The sequence below is a fragment of the Nerophis ophidion genome, linkage group LG18 (genome assembly GCF_033978795.1).
Source record: "Nerophis ophidion isolate RoL-2023_Sa linkage group LG18, RoL_Noph_v1.0, whole genome shotgun sequence".
NCBI lineage: Eukaryota > Metazoa > Chordata > Actinopteri > Syngnathiformes > Syngnathidae > Nerophis > Nerophis ophidion.
The window spans coordinates 30,636,686-30,652,937 of record NC_084628.1 but is presented as its reverse complement, the minus strand read 5'-3'; positions in this window follow the sequence as shown (position 1 = coordinate 30,652,937).

Below are 16,252 nucleotides of genomic sequence, written 5' to 3'. Positions count from 1 at the left end.
TGTGTCCCAGTGTACCTAAAGGTGTTAGGTTTTTCTGTCCCAGCGTCTCTAAAAGTGTTAGGTCTTTGTGTATCTGTGTCCCTAAAAGGCTGAGGTCTTTTTGTTTCTGTGTCCCTAAAAGTGTTAGGTCTATGTGTCCCAGTCTCCCTAAAAGCGTTAGATCTTTGTGTCTCAGCGTCTTTACAAGGGTTATGTTTTTGTGTCCAAGTGTCCCTGAAAGGGTTAGGTCTTCGTATATCTTTATCCCTAAAAGTGTTAGGTGTTTATGTCCCAGTGTCCCTAAAAAGGTTAAGTCTTTGTGTCCCAGTGTCCCTAAAAGTGTTAGGTCTTTGTGTCCCAGTGTACCTAAAGGTGTTAGGTTTTTCTGTCCCAGTGTCCCTAAAAGGGTTAGGTCTTTGTGTCCCCGGTCCTTAAAATGATTAGGTCTTTGTGTCCCAGTATCCCTAAAAGTGTTTGGTTTTCGTGTCCCAGGTCCTTAAAATGATTTGGTCTTTGTTTCCCAGTATCCCTAAAAGTGTTAGGTTGTTGTGTCCCAGGTCCCTAAAAGTGCTAGGTCTTTGTGGCCCAGCGTCCTTAAAAGGGTTAGGTCTTTGTATCCCAGCGTCCCTAAAAGGCTTACGTCTTTGTGTTTCTGTGTCCCTAAAAGTGTTAGGTCTTTGTGTCCCAGTGTCCCTAAAAGTATAGGGTCTTTGTGTCCCCGTCTCCCTATAAGTGTTAGATCTTTGTGTCCCAGCATCTTTAAAAGAGTTAGGTCTTTGTGTCCCAGCATCCCTAAAAGTGTTACGTCTTTGTGTCCCAGAGTCCCTAAAAGGCGTAAGTCTTTTTGTCTCTGTGTCCCTAAAAGTGGTAGGTCTATGTGTCCCAGTCTCCATAAAAGTGTTAGGTCTTTGTGTCCCAGTCTCCCTAAAAGTGTTAGATCTTTGTGTCTCAGCGTCTTGACAAGGGTAATGTTTTTGTGTCCAAGTGTCCCTGATAGGGTTAGGTCTTCGTATATCTTTGTCCCTAAAAGTGTTAGGTGTTTATGTCCCAGTGTCCCTAAAAGGGTTAGGTCTTTGTGTCCCAGTGTCCCTACAAGTGTTAGGTATTTGTGTCCCAATATACCTAAAGGTGTTAGGTTTTTCTGTCCCAGTGTCCCTAAAAGGGTTAGGTCTTTGTGTCCCAGTGTCCCTACAAGTGTTAGGTCTTTGTGTCCCAATATACCTAAAGGTGTTTGGTTTTTCTGTCCCAGTGTCCCTAAAATGATTAGGTCTTTGTGTCCCTGTATCCCTAAAAGTGTTTGTTTTTTTGTCCCAGGTCCCTAAAATGATTAGGTTTTTGTTTCCCAGTATCCCTAAAAGTGTTAGGTTTTTGTGTCCCAGGTCCCTAAAAGTGCTAGGTCATTGTGGCCCAGCGTCCTTAAAAGGGTTAGGTCTTTGTATCCCATCATCCCTAAAAGGCTTAGGTCTTTGTGTTTCCGTTTCCCTAAAAGTTTTAGGTCTTTGTGTCCCAGTGTCCCTAAAAGTATAGGGTCTTTGTGTCCCCGTCTCCCTATAAATGTTAGATCTTTGTGTCCCAGCATCTTTAAAAGAGTTAGGTCTTTGTGTATCTGAGTTCCTAAAAGGCTTAGGTCTTTTTGTCTCTGTGTCCCTAAAAGTGGTAGGTCTATGGTTCCCAGTCCCCCTAAAAGAGTTAGGTGTTTGTGTCCCAGTCTCCCTAAAAGTTTTAGATCTTTGTGTCCCAGCGTCTTTACAAGGGTTATGTTTTTGTGTCGAAGCGTCCATAAAAGGGTTAGGTCTTCATATATCTAAGTCCCTAAAAGTGTTAGGTCTTTATGTCCCAGTGTCCCTAAAAGGGTTAGGTCTTTGTGTCCCAGTGTCCCTAATAGTATTAGGTCTTTGTGTCCCAGTGTCCCTAAAAGGGTTAAGTGTTTGTGTCCCAGGTCCTTAAAATGATTAGGTCTTTGTGTCCCAGTATCCCTAAAAGTGTTAGGTTTTTGTGTCCAAGGTCCCTAAAAGGGCTAGGTCTTTGTGCCCCAGCGTCCCTAAAAGGCTTAGGTCTTTGTGTTTCTGTGTCCCTAAAAGTGTTAGGTGTTTGTGTCCCAATGTCCCTAAAAGTGTAGGGTCTTCGTGTCCCTGTCATCCTATAAGTGTTAGAGCTTTGTGTCCCAGCGTCTTTAAAAGAGTCAGGTCTTTGTGTGCCAGCGTCCCTAAAAGTGCTAGGTCTTTGTGTATCTGTGTCCCTAAAAGGCTTAGGTCTCTTTGTCTCCGTGTCCCTAAAAGTGTTAGGTCTTTGTGTCCTAGTCTCCCTAAAAGTGTTAGGTCTTCGTGTCCCAGTCTCCCTAAAAGTGTTAGGTCTTCGTGTCCCAGTCTCCCTAAAAGTGTTAGATCTTTGTGTCCCAGCATCTTTACAAGGGTTATGTTTTTATGTCCAAGCGTCCCCAAAAGGGTTAGATCTTCATATATCTGTGTCCCTAAAAGTTTTAGGTGTTTATGTCCCAATGTCCCGAAAAGGGTTAGGTCTTTGTGTCCCAGTATACCTAAAGGTGTTAGGTTTTTCTCTCCCAGTGTCCCTAAAAGGGTTAGGTCTTTGTGTCCCAAGTCCTTAAAATGATTAGGTCTTTGTGTCCCAGTATCCCTAAAAGTGTTTGTTTTTTATGTCCCAGGTCCCTAAAATGATTAGGTCTTTGTTTCCCAGTATCCCTAAAAGTGTTAGGTTTTTGTGTCCCAGGTCCCTAAAAGTGCTCGGTCTTTGTGCCCCAGCGTCCTTAAAAGGGTTAGGTCTTTGTATCCCAGCGTCCCTAAAAGGCTTAGGTCTTTGTGTTTCTGTGTCCCTAAAAGTGTTATGTCTTTGTGTCCCAGTGTCCCTAAAAGTGTAGGGTCTTCGTGTCCCCGTCTCCCTATAAGTGTTAGATCTTTGTGTCCCAGCATCTTTAAAAGAGTTAGGTCTTTGTGTCCCAGCGTCCCTAAAAGGCTTAGGTCTTTTTGTCTCTGTGTCCCTAAAAGTGTTAGGTGTATGTGTCATAGTCTCCCTAAAAGTGTTAGAACTTTGTGTCCTGGCGTCTTTACAAGGGTTATGTTTTTGTGTTCAAGCGTCCCTAAAAGGGTTAGGTCTTCGTATATCTGTGTCCCTAAAAGTGTTAGGTGTTTATGTCCCTGTGTCCCTAAAAGAGTTAGGTTTTTGTTTCCCAGTGTCCCTAAAAGTGTTAGGTATTTGTGTCCCAGTGTCCCTAAAAGTGTTAGGTCTTCGTGTCCCAGTCTCCCTAAAAGTGTTAGATCTTTGCGTCCCAGCGTCTTTACAAGGGTTATGTTTTTGTGTCCAAGCGTCCCTAAAAGGGTTAGGTCTTCGTATATCTGTGTCCCTAAAAGTGTTAGGTGTCTGCGTCGCAGTGTCCCTAAAAGTGTTAGATCTTTGTGTCCTAGTGTCCCTCAAAGTGTTAGGTCTTTGTGTCCCAGTGTACCTAAAAGGGTTAGGTCTTTGTGTCCGAGTGTCCCTAAAAGTGTTAGGTCATTGTGTCCCAGTGTACCTGAAGGTGTTAGGTTTTTCTGTTCCAGTGTCCCTGAAAGCGTTAGGTCTTTGTGTCCCAGGTCCCTAAAATGATCAGGTCTTTGTGTCCCAGTATCCCAAAAAGTGTTAGTTTTTTTGTGCCAGTGTCCCTAAGAGGGTTAGGTCTTTGTGTCCCAGGTCCCTAAAAGGGTTAGGTCTTTGTGTCCCAGTATCCCTAAAAGTGTTAGGTCTTTGTGTCCCAAGTCCCTAAAAAGGTTTAGGTCTTTGTGTCCCAGTGTCCCTATAAGGGTTAGGAGTTTGTGTCCCATTGTCCTTAAAATGATTAGGTATTTGTGTCCCAGGTCCCTAAAAGCTGCTGACAGCAGAGGCCAGGTTGCTTTGGAAGCCACAAGGCCAATAACGGGTTTTAATAATTGAGCGCTGTGCTATCGAGCGCCGCTAAGAGATACTGCTGCCTTTGTGCGGACGCATTTGCAAGGACGCCTCGTTTCCCAGATAACTAACCAGCCGGCCCAGATTGGGCTGCAGGTAGCAAGCAGATAAATCAGGCGGGACAGATAAAGGTCTCAGGCGGCAGTTTGTTAGTCGACGTTAAGGTCACGTTCCCAAGGAGGAGGACGCCTCGCTGCTTGGTGGAAATCCTCCCAGAGGAGTCATGGCCTCTTTTATTTGTTTTTAATGCGAGCGGCAGTGACGTGTCCTGCAGTCCCACACGTGTCATGTCTGACTGGAGAAGGACTTCGGGACATGTTTGTCACCATCTGGGCTGATCTGACACAACAACAAGCCCCCACCAGTCATGTCATCATTTTATTAACCCTTTATTGGTGATGTAGCACGCGCTGGCGGTGATGTAGGAGGGCGGGGCTAGTGGAGTGCCAGAGAGAAATATGTCAAGGACATGGTGGAAAGAGAGCCAAGGGCCCAAAGAAGACAAGAGAAGCTGTCAGAAGCTTGGAGACTGTTTGAAGGTGAAAAAGACAGACTTGGTGGTGAAATGTTAGCATCGCCATACAGAGCTAGCATTTCCCAACATGACCAGGTGGATGATGCAACATTACCACAAATCATCCTGCATGTTTAAGAGCAGTAAACCAGCAGAAAGAAGGTAAACGATTGTTTATATATTTTATTAATAACGTTTTATTTTGTGAGGACATGTTAGCATCGACAATTTGTATGCTAATGCTGAAAATGTTGTATCAATAGTTTGATTAAAGAATTCTGATTGGTTAAAAGTTTGCTTTATGACACAATTTGGGCATCTTTTATTTATTGGATTGATTTATTCTCCCGCCATCTTTGTTTTTGTTTGTCTTTTCCAGACATGACTTTCTTCCTGCTGGGATTGGTTAAAGTTCTCAGTACTGAATGGCATTCATGTTGTCATCAGGATGGTGTAAGTCATGGAGTTCATGTCGTCATCAGTAGGGTGTACATCGTGGCGTTCATGTTGTCATCAGGAGGGTGTATGTCTCGGCGTTCATGTCGTCATCAGGAGGGTGTATGTCATAGCTTTAATGTCGTCAACAAGATGGTGTACGTCATGGCGTTCATGTCATCATCAGGATGTGTACGTCATGGCGTTCATGTCGTCATCAGGATGTGTACGTCATGGCGTTCATGTCGTCATCAGGACAGTGTATGTAATGGCGTTCATGTCGTCATCAGGAGGGTGTATGTCATAGTGTTAATGTCATCAACAAGATGGTGTACGTCATGGCATTCATGTCATCATCAGGATGTGTACGTCATGGCGTTCATGTCATCATCAGGATGTGTACGTCAGGGCATTCATGTCATCATCAGGATGTGTACGTCATGGCGTTCATGTCGTCATCAGGACAGTGTATGTAATGGCGTTCATGTTGTCATCAGGAGGGTGTATGTCATAGTGTTAATGTCATCAACAAGATGGTGTACGTCATGGCATTCATGTCATCATCAGGATGTGTACGTCATGGCGTTCATGTCGTCATCAGGACGGTGTACGTAATGGCGTTCATGTCGTCATCAGGAGGGTGTATGTCATAGTGTTAATGTCATCAACAAGATGGTTTACGTCATGGCATTCATGTCGTCACCAGGAGGATGTACATCATGGCGCTCATGTCGTCATCAGGAGGATGTACGTCATGGCATTCATGTCGTCATCAGGAGGGTGACCGTCATGGCGTTTACGTCGTCATCAGGGGGTGTATGTCTCGGCGTTCATGTCGTCATCAGGACGGTGTACGTCATGGCGTTCATGTCGTCATCAGGAGGCTGTATGTCTTGGCGTTCATGTCGTCATCAGGAGGGTGTATGACATAGCGTTAATGTCATCAACAAGATGGTGTACGTCATGGCGTTCATGTTGTCATCAGGATGTGTAGGTCATAGCGTTAATGTTGTCAACAAGATGGTGTACGTCATGACAGTCATGTCATCATCCGGATGTGTACGTCATGGCGTTCATGTCATCATCAGGACGGTGTACGTAATGGCGTTCATGTCATCATCAGGAGGGTGTATGTCATAGTGTTAATGTCTTCACAAGATGGTTTACGTCATGGCATTCATGTCATCATCAGGATGTGTACGTCATGGCGTTCATGTCGTCATCAGGATGTGTACATCATGGCGTTCATGTCGTCATCAGGGTTAATCAGGATGTGTACGTCATGGCGTTCATGTCATCAACAAGATGGTGTACGTCATGGCATTCATGTCATCATCAGGATGTGTACGTCATGGCGTTCATGTCGTCATCAGGACGGTGTACGTAATGGCGTTCATGTCGTCATCAGGAGGGTGTATGTCATAGTGTTAATGTCATCAACAAGATGGTTTACGTCATGGCATTCATGTCGTCACCAGGAGGATGTACATCATGGCGCTCATGTCGTCATCAGGAGGATGTACGTCATGGCATTCATGTCGTCATCAGGAGGGTGACCGTCATGGCGTTTACGTCGTCATCAGGGGGTGTATGTCTCGGCGTTCATGTCGTCATCAGGACGGTGTACGTCATGGCGTTCATGTCGTCATCAGGAGGCTGTATGTCTTGGCGTTCATGTCGTCATCAGGAGGGTGTATGACATAGCGTTAATGTCATCAACAAGATGGTGTACGTCATGGCGTTCATGTTGTCATCAGGATGTGTAGGTCATAGCGTTAATGTTGTCAACAAGATGGTGTACGTCATGACAGTCATGTCATCATCCGGATGTGTACGTCATGGCGTTCATGTCATCATCAGGACGGTGTACGTAATGGCGTTCATGTCATCATCAGGAGGGTGTATGTCATAGTGTTAATGTCTTCACAAGATGGTTTACGTCATGGCATTCATGTCATCATCAGGATGTGTACGTCATGGCGTTCATGTCGTCATCAGGATGTGTACATCATGGCGTTCATGTCGTCATCAGGGTTAATCAGGATGTGTACGTCATGGCGTTCATGTCATCATCAGGACGGTGTACGTAATGGCGTTCATGTCGTCATCAGGAGGGTGCATGTCATAGTGTTAATGTCTTCACAAGATGGTTTACGTCATGGCATTCATGTCATCATCAAGATGTGTACGTCATGGCGTTCATGTCGTCATCAGGATGTGTAGGTCATAGCGTTAATGTTGTCATCAGGATGGTGTACGTCATGGCGCGCATGTCGTCACCAGGAGGAAGAACATCATGGCGGTCATGTCGTCATCAGGAGGATGTACGCCATGGCATTCATGTCGTCATCAGGAGGGTGACCGTCATGGCGTTTACGTCGTCATCAGGGGGTGTACGTCTCGGCGTTCATGTCATCATCAGGACGGTGTACGTCATGGCGTTCATGTCGTCATCAGGAGGCTGTATGTCTTGGCGTTCATTTCGTCATCAGGAGGGTGTATGTCATAGCGTTAATGTCATCAACAAGATGGTGTACGTCATGGCGTTCATGTCGTCATCAGGATGTGTACATCATGGCGTTCATGTCGTCATCAGGGTTAATGTCATTAACAAGATGGTGTACGTCATGGCATTCATGTTGTCATCAGGATGTGTAGGTCATAGCGTTAATGTCGTCAACAAGATGGTGTACGTCATGGCATTCATGTTGTCATCAGGAGGATGTACATCATGGCGCTCATGTCGTCATCAGGAGGATGTACGTCATGGCATTCATGTCGTCATCAGGAGGGTGTACGTCATAGCGTTTACGTCGTCATCAGGGGGTGTAAGTCTCGGCGTTCATGTCATCATCGGGACGGTGTACGTAATGGCGTTCATGTCGTCATCAGGAGCATGTATGTCTTGGCGTTCATGTCGTCATCAGGACGGTGTACGTCATGGCGTTCATGTCGTCATCAGGAGGGTGTATGTCTTGGCGTTCATGTCGTCATCAGGGCGGTGTACGTCATGGCGTTCATGTCATCATCAGGAGGATGTATGTCGTAGCGTTAATGTCATCAACAAGATGGTGTACGTCATGGCGTTCATGTCGTCATCAGAATTAATGTCATCAACAAGATGTTGTACGTCATTGCGTTCATGTCGTCATCAGGATGTGTAGGTTCTAGCGTTAATGTCGTCATCAGAATTAATGTCATCAACAAGATTGTGTACGTCATGGCGTTCATGGCGTCATCAGGAGGGTGTATGTCATTGCATTAATGTTGTCAACAAGATGGTGTACGTCATTGCGTTCATGTCATCAACAAGATGGTGTACGTCATGGCGTTCATGTCGTCATCAGGAGAGTGTATGTCATGGCGTTCATGTCGTCATCAAGAGGGTGTATGTCATGGCGTTCATGTCATCATCAGAAGGGTGTACGTCATAGCAGTAATGTTGTCAACAAGATTGTGTACGTCATTAGGTTCATATCATCAACAAGATGGTGTATGTCATGGTGTTCATGTCGTCATCAGAACGGTGTACGTCATGGTGTTCATGTTGCCATCAAGACGGTGTTTGTCACTGCGTTCATGTCGTCATCAGGAGGGTGTATGTCCTGGCGTTCATGTCATCATAAAAAGGGTGTATGTCATAGCGTTAATGTCATTAGGTTCATACCATCAACAAGATGGTGTACGTCATGGCGTTCATGTCGCCATCAAGAGGGTGTACGTCATGCCGTTCATGTTGTCAACAAGATGGTGTACGTCAAGGCGTTCATGTCGTCATCAGGAGGGTGTACGTCATGCCGTTCATGTTGTCATCAGGATGTGTTCATCATTGCGTTCATGTTGTCATCAGGATTAATGTCATCAACAAGATGGTGCACGTCATGGCGTTCATATCATCATCTTGAGGATGCATGTCATGGCGTTCATGTCGTCATCAAGAGGGTATTTGTCATGGTGTTCATGTTGTCATCAGGATGTGTACGTCATGGTGTTCATGTCGCCATCAGGGGGTGTACATCTCGGCATTCATGTCGTCATCAGGATGGTGTATGTCATGGTGTTCATGTTGTCATCAGTATGGTGTACGTCATGGCTTTCATGTCGTCATCAGGATGGTGTACGTCATGGTGTTCATGTCGTTATCAAGAAGATGTACGCATGGCGTTCATCTCGTCACCAGGAGAGTGTTTGTCATAGCGTTAATGTCATCAACAAGATGGTGTACGTCATGGCGTTCATGTCATCATCAGGATGGTATATGTCATGGCGTTCATGTCGTCATCAGGATGGTGTATGTCATGGTGTTCATGTCGTCATCAAGAGAGTGCATGTCATGAAGTTTATGTCGTCATCAGGATGGTGTACGTAATGGCGTTCATGTTGTCATCAAGACGGTGTTTGTCCCGGCGTTCGTGTCGTTATCAGGAGGATGTATGTCATGGCGTTCATGTCGTCATCAGGATGGTGTATGTCATGGTGTTCATGTCGTCATCAGGAAGGTGCATGTCATGAAGTTTATGTCGTCACCAGGATGGTGTACGTCATGGTGTTCATGTTGTCATCAAGACGGCGTTTGTCACGGCATTCATGTCGTCATCAGGAGGGTGTACGTTATGGCGTTCATCTCGTCATCAGGAGGGTGTATGTCCTTGCGTTCATGTCGTCATAAGGAGGGTGTATGTCATAGCGTTAATGTCGTCAACAAGATGGTGTACATCATGGCGTTCATGTCGTCATCAGGATGGTGTATGTCATGGTGTTCATGTCGTCATCAGGAAGGTTCATGTCATGAAGTTTATGTCATCATCAGGATGGTGTACATCATTGCGTTCATGTTGTCATCAAGACGGTGTTTATCACTGCGTTCATGTCGTCATCAAGAGGGTGTACGTTATGGCGTTCATGTTGTCATCAGGAGGTTGCATGTCCTGGCGTTCATGTTGTCATAAGGAGGGTGTATGTCATAGCGTTAATGTCGTCAACAAGATGGTGTACGTCATGGCGTTCATGTCGTCATCAGGATGGTGTACGTCATGGCATTCATGTTGTCATCAGGATATGTACGTAATGGCGTTCATGTTGTCATCAGGATTAATGTCATCAACAAGATGGTGCACGTCATGGCGTTCATATCATCATCTTGAGAATGCATGTCATGGCGTTCATGTCGTCATCAAGAGGGTATTTGTCATGGCGTTCATGTCGTCATCAGAATAGTTTACATCATAGAGTTCAGTTTGTCATCAGGAAGGTGCATGTCATGAAATTTATGTCGTCATCAGGATGGTGTACGTCATGGCGTTCATGTTGTCACCAGGATAGTGTACATAATGGCGTTCATGTCGTTATCAAGAGGGTTTATGTCTCAGCGTTCATGTCGTCATCAGGATGGTGTACGTCATGGCGTTCATGTGGTCATCAGGAGGGTGTACGTCATGGCGTTCATGTCGTCATCAAGAGGGTCTTTGTCTCTGCGTTCATGTCGTCATCAGGACGGTGTATGTCATAGCGTTAATGTTGTCAACAAGATGGTGTATATCATGGCGTGCATGTCGTCCTCAGGGGGGTGTACATCTCGGCATTCATGTCGTCATCAGGAGGGTGTATGTCATTGCGTTAATGTCGTCAACAAGATAGTGTAGGTCATGGCGTTCATGTCGTCATCAGGATGGTATAAATCATGGCGTTCATGTCGTCATCAGTATGGTGTACGTCATGGTGTTCATGTCGTGAATTAGGATGGTGTACGTCATGGTGTTCATGTCGTCATCAGGAAGGTGTACGCATGGCGTTCATGTTGTCATCAGGAGTGTCCGCGTCATGAAGTTCGTGTTGTCATCAGGATGGTGCACGTCATGAAGTTCATGTCGTCATCAGGAGGGTGTACGTCATGGTGTTCATGTCGTCATCAGGAAGGTGTACGCATGGCGTTCATGTTGTCATCAGGAGAATGTACATCATGGCATTCATGTCGTGTTTAGGAGGGTGTACGTCATGAAGTTCATGTGGTCATCAGGAGGGTGTACGTCATGGCGTTAATGTCGTCATCAGGATGGTGCATGTCATTGCGTTCATGTCGACATCAGGAGTGTGTACGTCATTGCGTTAATGTTGTCATCAGGATCGTGTACGTCATGGCGTTTATGTCATCATCAGGATGATGTATGTCTTGTCATTAATTTCGTCATCAGGAGGGTGAACGTTGTGGCGTTCATGTCGTCATCATGAGGGTGTACGTCATGACGTTCAAGTTGTCATCAGGAGGGTGAACGTTGTGGCGTTCATGTCGTCATCAGGAGGGTGTACGTCATGCCGTTCAAGTTGTCATCAGGAGGGTGCACTTCATGAAGTTCATGTCGACATCAGGATGGCGTACATCATGGCGTTCATGTCGTCTTCAGGCTGGTGTCCGTCATGGCGTTCATGTCATCATCAGGAGGGTGTATGTCATTGTGTTCATGTTGTCATCAGGTGGGTGCTTAACATGAAGTTCATGTCGTCATCAGGAGGTAGTACGTCTTTGCGTTCATGTCGTCATCAGGAGGGTGCACGTCATGAAGTTCATGTCGTCATCAGGAAGGTGTACGTCATGGCGTTCATGTCGTCATCAGGATGGTGCATATCATGAAGTTCATGTCATCATCAGGAGGGTGTACGTCATGGCGTTCATGTTGTCATCAGGATGTTGTACGTCATGGCATTCATGTTTTCATCAGGATAGTGTACGTCATCGTGTTCATGTTGTCATCAGGAGGATATACGTCATGGCGTTCATGTCGTCTTTAGGATGGTGTACGTCATGGCGTTCATGTCGTCATCAGGATGTTGTGAGTCATGGCGTTCATGTTGTCATCAGGATGTTGTACGTCATGGCATTCATGTTTTCATCAGGATAGTGTACGTCATCTTGTTCATGTTGTCATCAGGAGGATATACGTCATGGCGTTCATGTCGTCTTTAGGATGGTGTACGTCATGGCGTTCATGTCGTCATCAGGATGTTGTGAGTCATGGCGTTCATGTTTTCATCAGGATAGTGTACGTCATGGCGTTCATGTTTTCATCACGATAGTGTACGTCATGGCGTTCATGTCGTCATCAGGAGGATGTACGTCATAGCGTTCATATCGTCATCAGGAGGGTGCACGTCATGGCATTCATGCGCTCACAAATGTCCCAAACAAGAGCCTTTGAAAGAGTGAATACAGTAGATGGATGGATGAAAGCAGAATTAGATGATCTTCGGGCAGCACAAGTGTTTGGTGCACTCACAATTCCTTCCAAAGATGAGAGGGTGATTAATGATCCTCATATTTAATGCAATCATGCTCTGACATTTCCTATCAGAGGAGTCCTTCCTCATTGCTGCATTGTTTACATCCTGACACAACAATCTCACACACGCAAGCACACACACACACACACACACACACACACACACACACACACACACACACGGCTTTTGTTTACATCCCGACACAACAATCTCACGCTTTATGACTCACAAGCCATGAGCTGTTCTGCAACATTACCTTTTTTTTGGGCACAGAGATGATTTTCTCCTTTAAAAGCTGAACATCTTGAAGGTGTATGTTTATCCCTTTCACTTTCAACACACAGGCTTTATCCTCAAAATTTCAACAGTGACCCATAATGCACCTCGTGTTACCCATAATGCACCTCATGTGACCCATGATGCACCTCATTTGACCCATGGTTGGGGCAGGGGGCGTGGTTAAGAGGGGAGGAGTATAATTCACCAACTCGAGTATTTCATATATATATATATGAAATATTTGACTTTCAGTGAATTCTAGCTGTATATATTTATTTTTGTTATATATATAAATAAAAGAAATAGTTGAATTTCCGACGGCACCTATCAAATACACATTAAAAAAACACAGTTGTTCAACTAACTGTACTGTGCTTGCTGGTTACAAAAAAAAAAAAAAACAACACTTACCTTTCACTAGTTGAGTAACCTTTGTTCTGCCATTTGCGTATTGGCGAACGATCTCCGAATCCGGGAACATAACCGTCACGGATTTGTTGTACACATCCGCAAATGAGAATGGGATGTTGCTTCCAGCTATCAGCATAGCCATCTTTGTCTCAGCATAAGTTACACCATCGGGTCTCCATTTTGCGAGGTGGCCCATAATACTGGGTTGTGAACGATGCTGCGCTGCGGACGCTTTGTGCTTTGCTGACCGTTCATGGCTGAGTATATCCGTTCGGCCGCCGTATTCAATGGAGAAGTCTGTTCTAGAAAATTTACAGGCAACATACCCTTTCCCCTTCGAACTCTCCAACTAAACTGAAATTCTTGTTTCGAATCGTTCTGGAACTTGCAAGCGTATTTCTTCATTTTGCTCGTCGACTGTGTAATATATTGGGTTGGAGTCAATAACCAGGCGACGTGATGAAATTTCGTCTCTTTACTGTGGGCTTCAGAATAGACTCCCTAATGCATGTTCCTTGACTGCACTTAAATGTAGAATATATGTAAAATATATTTACATTCTATTCTATTCTATGTACAGTGGATGGCAGTATTGTCCTGTTTAGGAGGGTCACAACATTGCTGAGTCAGGTTCTCATGGAGCTGGAGGGGGCGTGGCCTACAGCTCTGCGTGAATTTCGGGAGATTTCCGTGACAAAATTTGTCCCGGGAGGTTTTTGGGAGAGGCGCTGAATTTTGGGAGTCTACCGTAAAATCCGGGAGGGTTGGCAAGTATGACCATGATGCACCTCATGTGACCCATGATGCACCTCATATGACCAATGATGCACCTCATGTAATCCATGATTCACAATACTTTTTAACCAATATGTAACATGTAAATGTGTTTATGAACATCAAACATGCTACATGCTAACCTAGCATGATGTTTAAATGCACTGTTAGCGTGTAGCTAACATAGCTATGCTTGCATCGTTAACGTAGAATAATGTCAAAACGTACTGTTAGCATGCAGCTAACATAGCTCTGATAGTGTTAACACAGCATGATTTTAAAACGTAATGTTAGCATGTAGCTAGCATAGCTATGCAAGTGTTGCTAACCTAGCATGATGTTAAAATGTAATGTTAGCATGTAGCTAACATAGCTATGCTAGTGTTGGAAGATTTGATTCTTTCTTTAGTTTATTTTGAAGATGAACACACTTACAGTATAAAACATCACACAGTTTCATATCATTTTACTTTATATCAGGGGTCTCAAACTCAATTTACCTGGCGACCACTGAACGCAGAGTCTGGGTGAGGCTGGGCCGCAAGAAAAGATTTCTTTAAAAAAATGTTGCATACTCCTCAGCATGCCTAGTTGTATAATGACGTTTCAAATTGTATTCCTTCCAACTTTGTCTGTGCAAATAAGACACGTCGGGGTGCCCCTGTGCTCAACAAAAAAATATTGCATCTCCCACTTTTCCTGGAATAGTTTTTGCTCATCACTAACCTTTCTCTTTACTGCAGGCTTTGAAAAAGACATGTTTGGGGTTGTGGAAAAAATTTGTATTTAGCCGACGCACGGAGAATAATGTTATTTCCGCAATGTGTGTCGTTCCGCTTTTCGTCCCTACAGCAACACGGCAGTCCGTGGATAATAGCCGTTAAAGTACCGGGATAGCGAGCGCAAAAAAGTGACGGCTCCCGGAGTGTTATCCGGCGTCAATGAGGCAATGCAAATTAAAAAAACAAACAAACAAATAACGGTTTGAAATGGTCCAGGTTATTGGGGACTGTTATTACTGATGGACAGGTGTCGCAGTGTGACTGCAGCAAGGCACGTAAGAAAACCCTCATCCCCATGGCGTCGTCTCTGTCGCTTTCACTCATTTGCTGCTTTTCCACTAATGCAGGGGTAGGCAACCCAGAACGTTGAAAAAGCCATTTTGGACCCAAATAACAACGCTGTCAAGCGGCATTCACATAAAACTTGCGGGCCGCACTAACAAAAAAACGTTCATATTAAGGTGGGGGCCGCAAAATAACGTCTCACGGGCCGCAATTGGCCCGCGCGTCTGAGAACCTGCTTTACATCATGTCCGAAAAGGAGTAGGAAGAAGCAATGCTTATTTAATCATACCCCTTTCCCACTTCAGAGCATTTACAAATATGTAGAATAATTTACTGACTTTTTTGTAATAAAATAACATCTCTGAATTAGTATACACAACAGTTTTGTAATATGTAATCAATTGATTCAGTCATTATTAACATATTGAGATGCGGAATATCTTATTTTCAATAAGGCTGAAAGTATTTTTCATAATTCTTCTTGTTTGTAATAATTATATTTATTTCAGGATAAAAGAGAGCACAAAATGATTGAATGGGAGACAACAAATCAGGAAATGTTTGATAGGCGAGTCTAACTCGCTTCTTCTTTCACTTTCACATTTGCACCTGGATTAGTATTCCCCGGCACACCTGGAAGCGCGGCCCTGATGCCCTTGATTAGATAAATCACTTTAAGCGTTTCCATCAGCCAGAAGAATTAGGCTGCTTTTCAGGGAGGGAGAAATAAAATGTCACTCCCTAATTTTTGCAGCTCAAATGAGAGTCCTTCACTTTGATTAAAGTCTCTTTCTCCCCACTTGAGTGCTCTTGAGCAGCAGGAAAGGCCAAGGGAGCGACTGACAAGAAGAATTGCATCATACCTTCTTTTTTACTGCAGCTCCTTTTTTAGCAGCGGTGCCTAATGACAAGAAAAACAGCCATGAACCCACAAGCCATTTTTCACCCTTTCACAACGTAGTCAATACTAAGAAACAATGGTTGCCCTCAGTGTTCACAAAGACACCATCATTCACTCATTCGTCCATGCAAACATGTATTCATCCTTTCACTCATCCATTTACGCAAACATGTATTCATCCATTCACTCACTCATCAATGTAAACATATTCATCCATTCACTCATCCATCAATAGAAACATGTATTCATCCATTCACTCATCTATCCATGCAAACATAAATTTATCCGTTCACTCATCCATCTATGCAAACATGTATTCATCCATTCACTTATTGAGCCATGCAAACATATTCATCCATTCACTCATCCATCCATGCCAACATGTCTTCAACCATACATTCATCATTCACTCATTCTTCCATGGAAACATGTATTCATCCATTCACTCATCCATCCATGCAAACATATATTCATCCATACATTCATCCATCAATGCAAACGTGTCTTCATCCATGCAAATATGTATTCATCCATTTGCTCATCCACCTACTCATCTTTCCATGCAAAAAAATTATTCATCCATAAATTCATCCATTCACTCATCCATCCATGCAAACATAAATTATTCCATTCACTCATGCATCCATCCATACATGTCTCATTTATAAATTAATATATCCT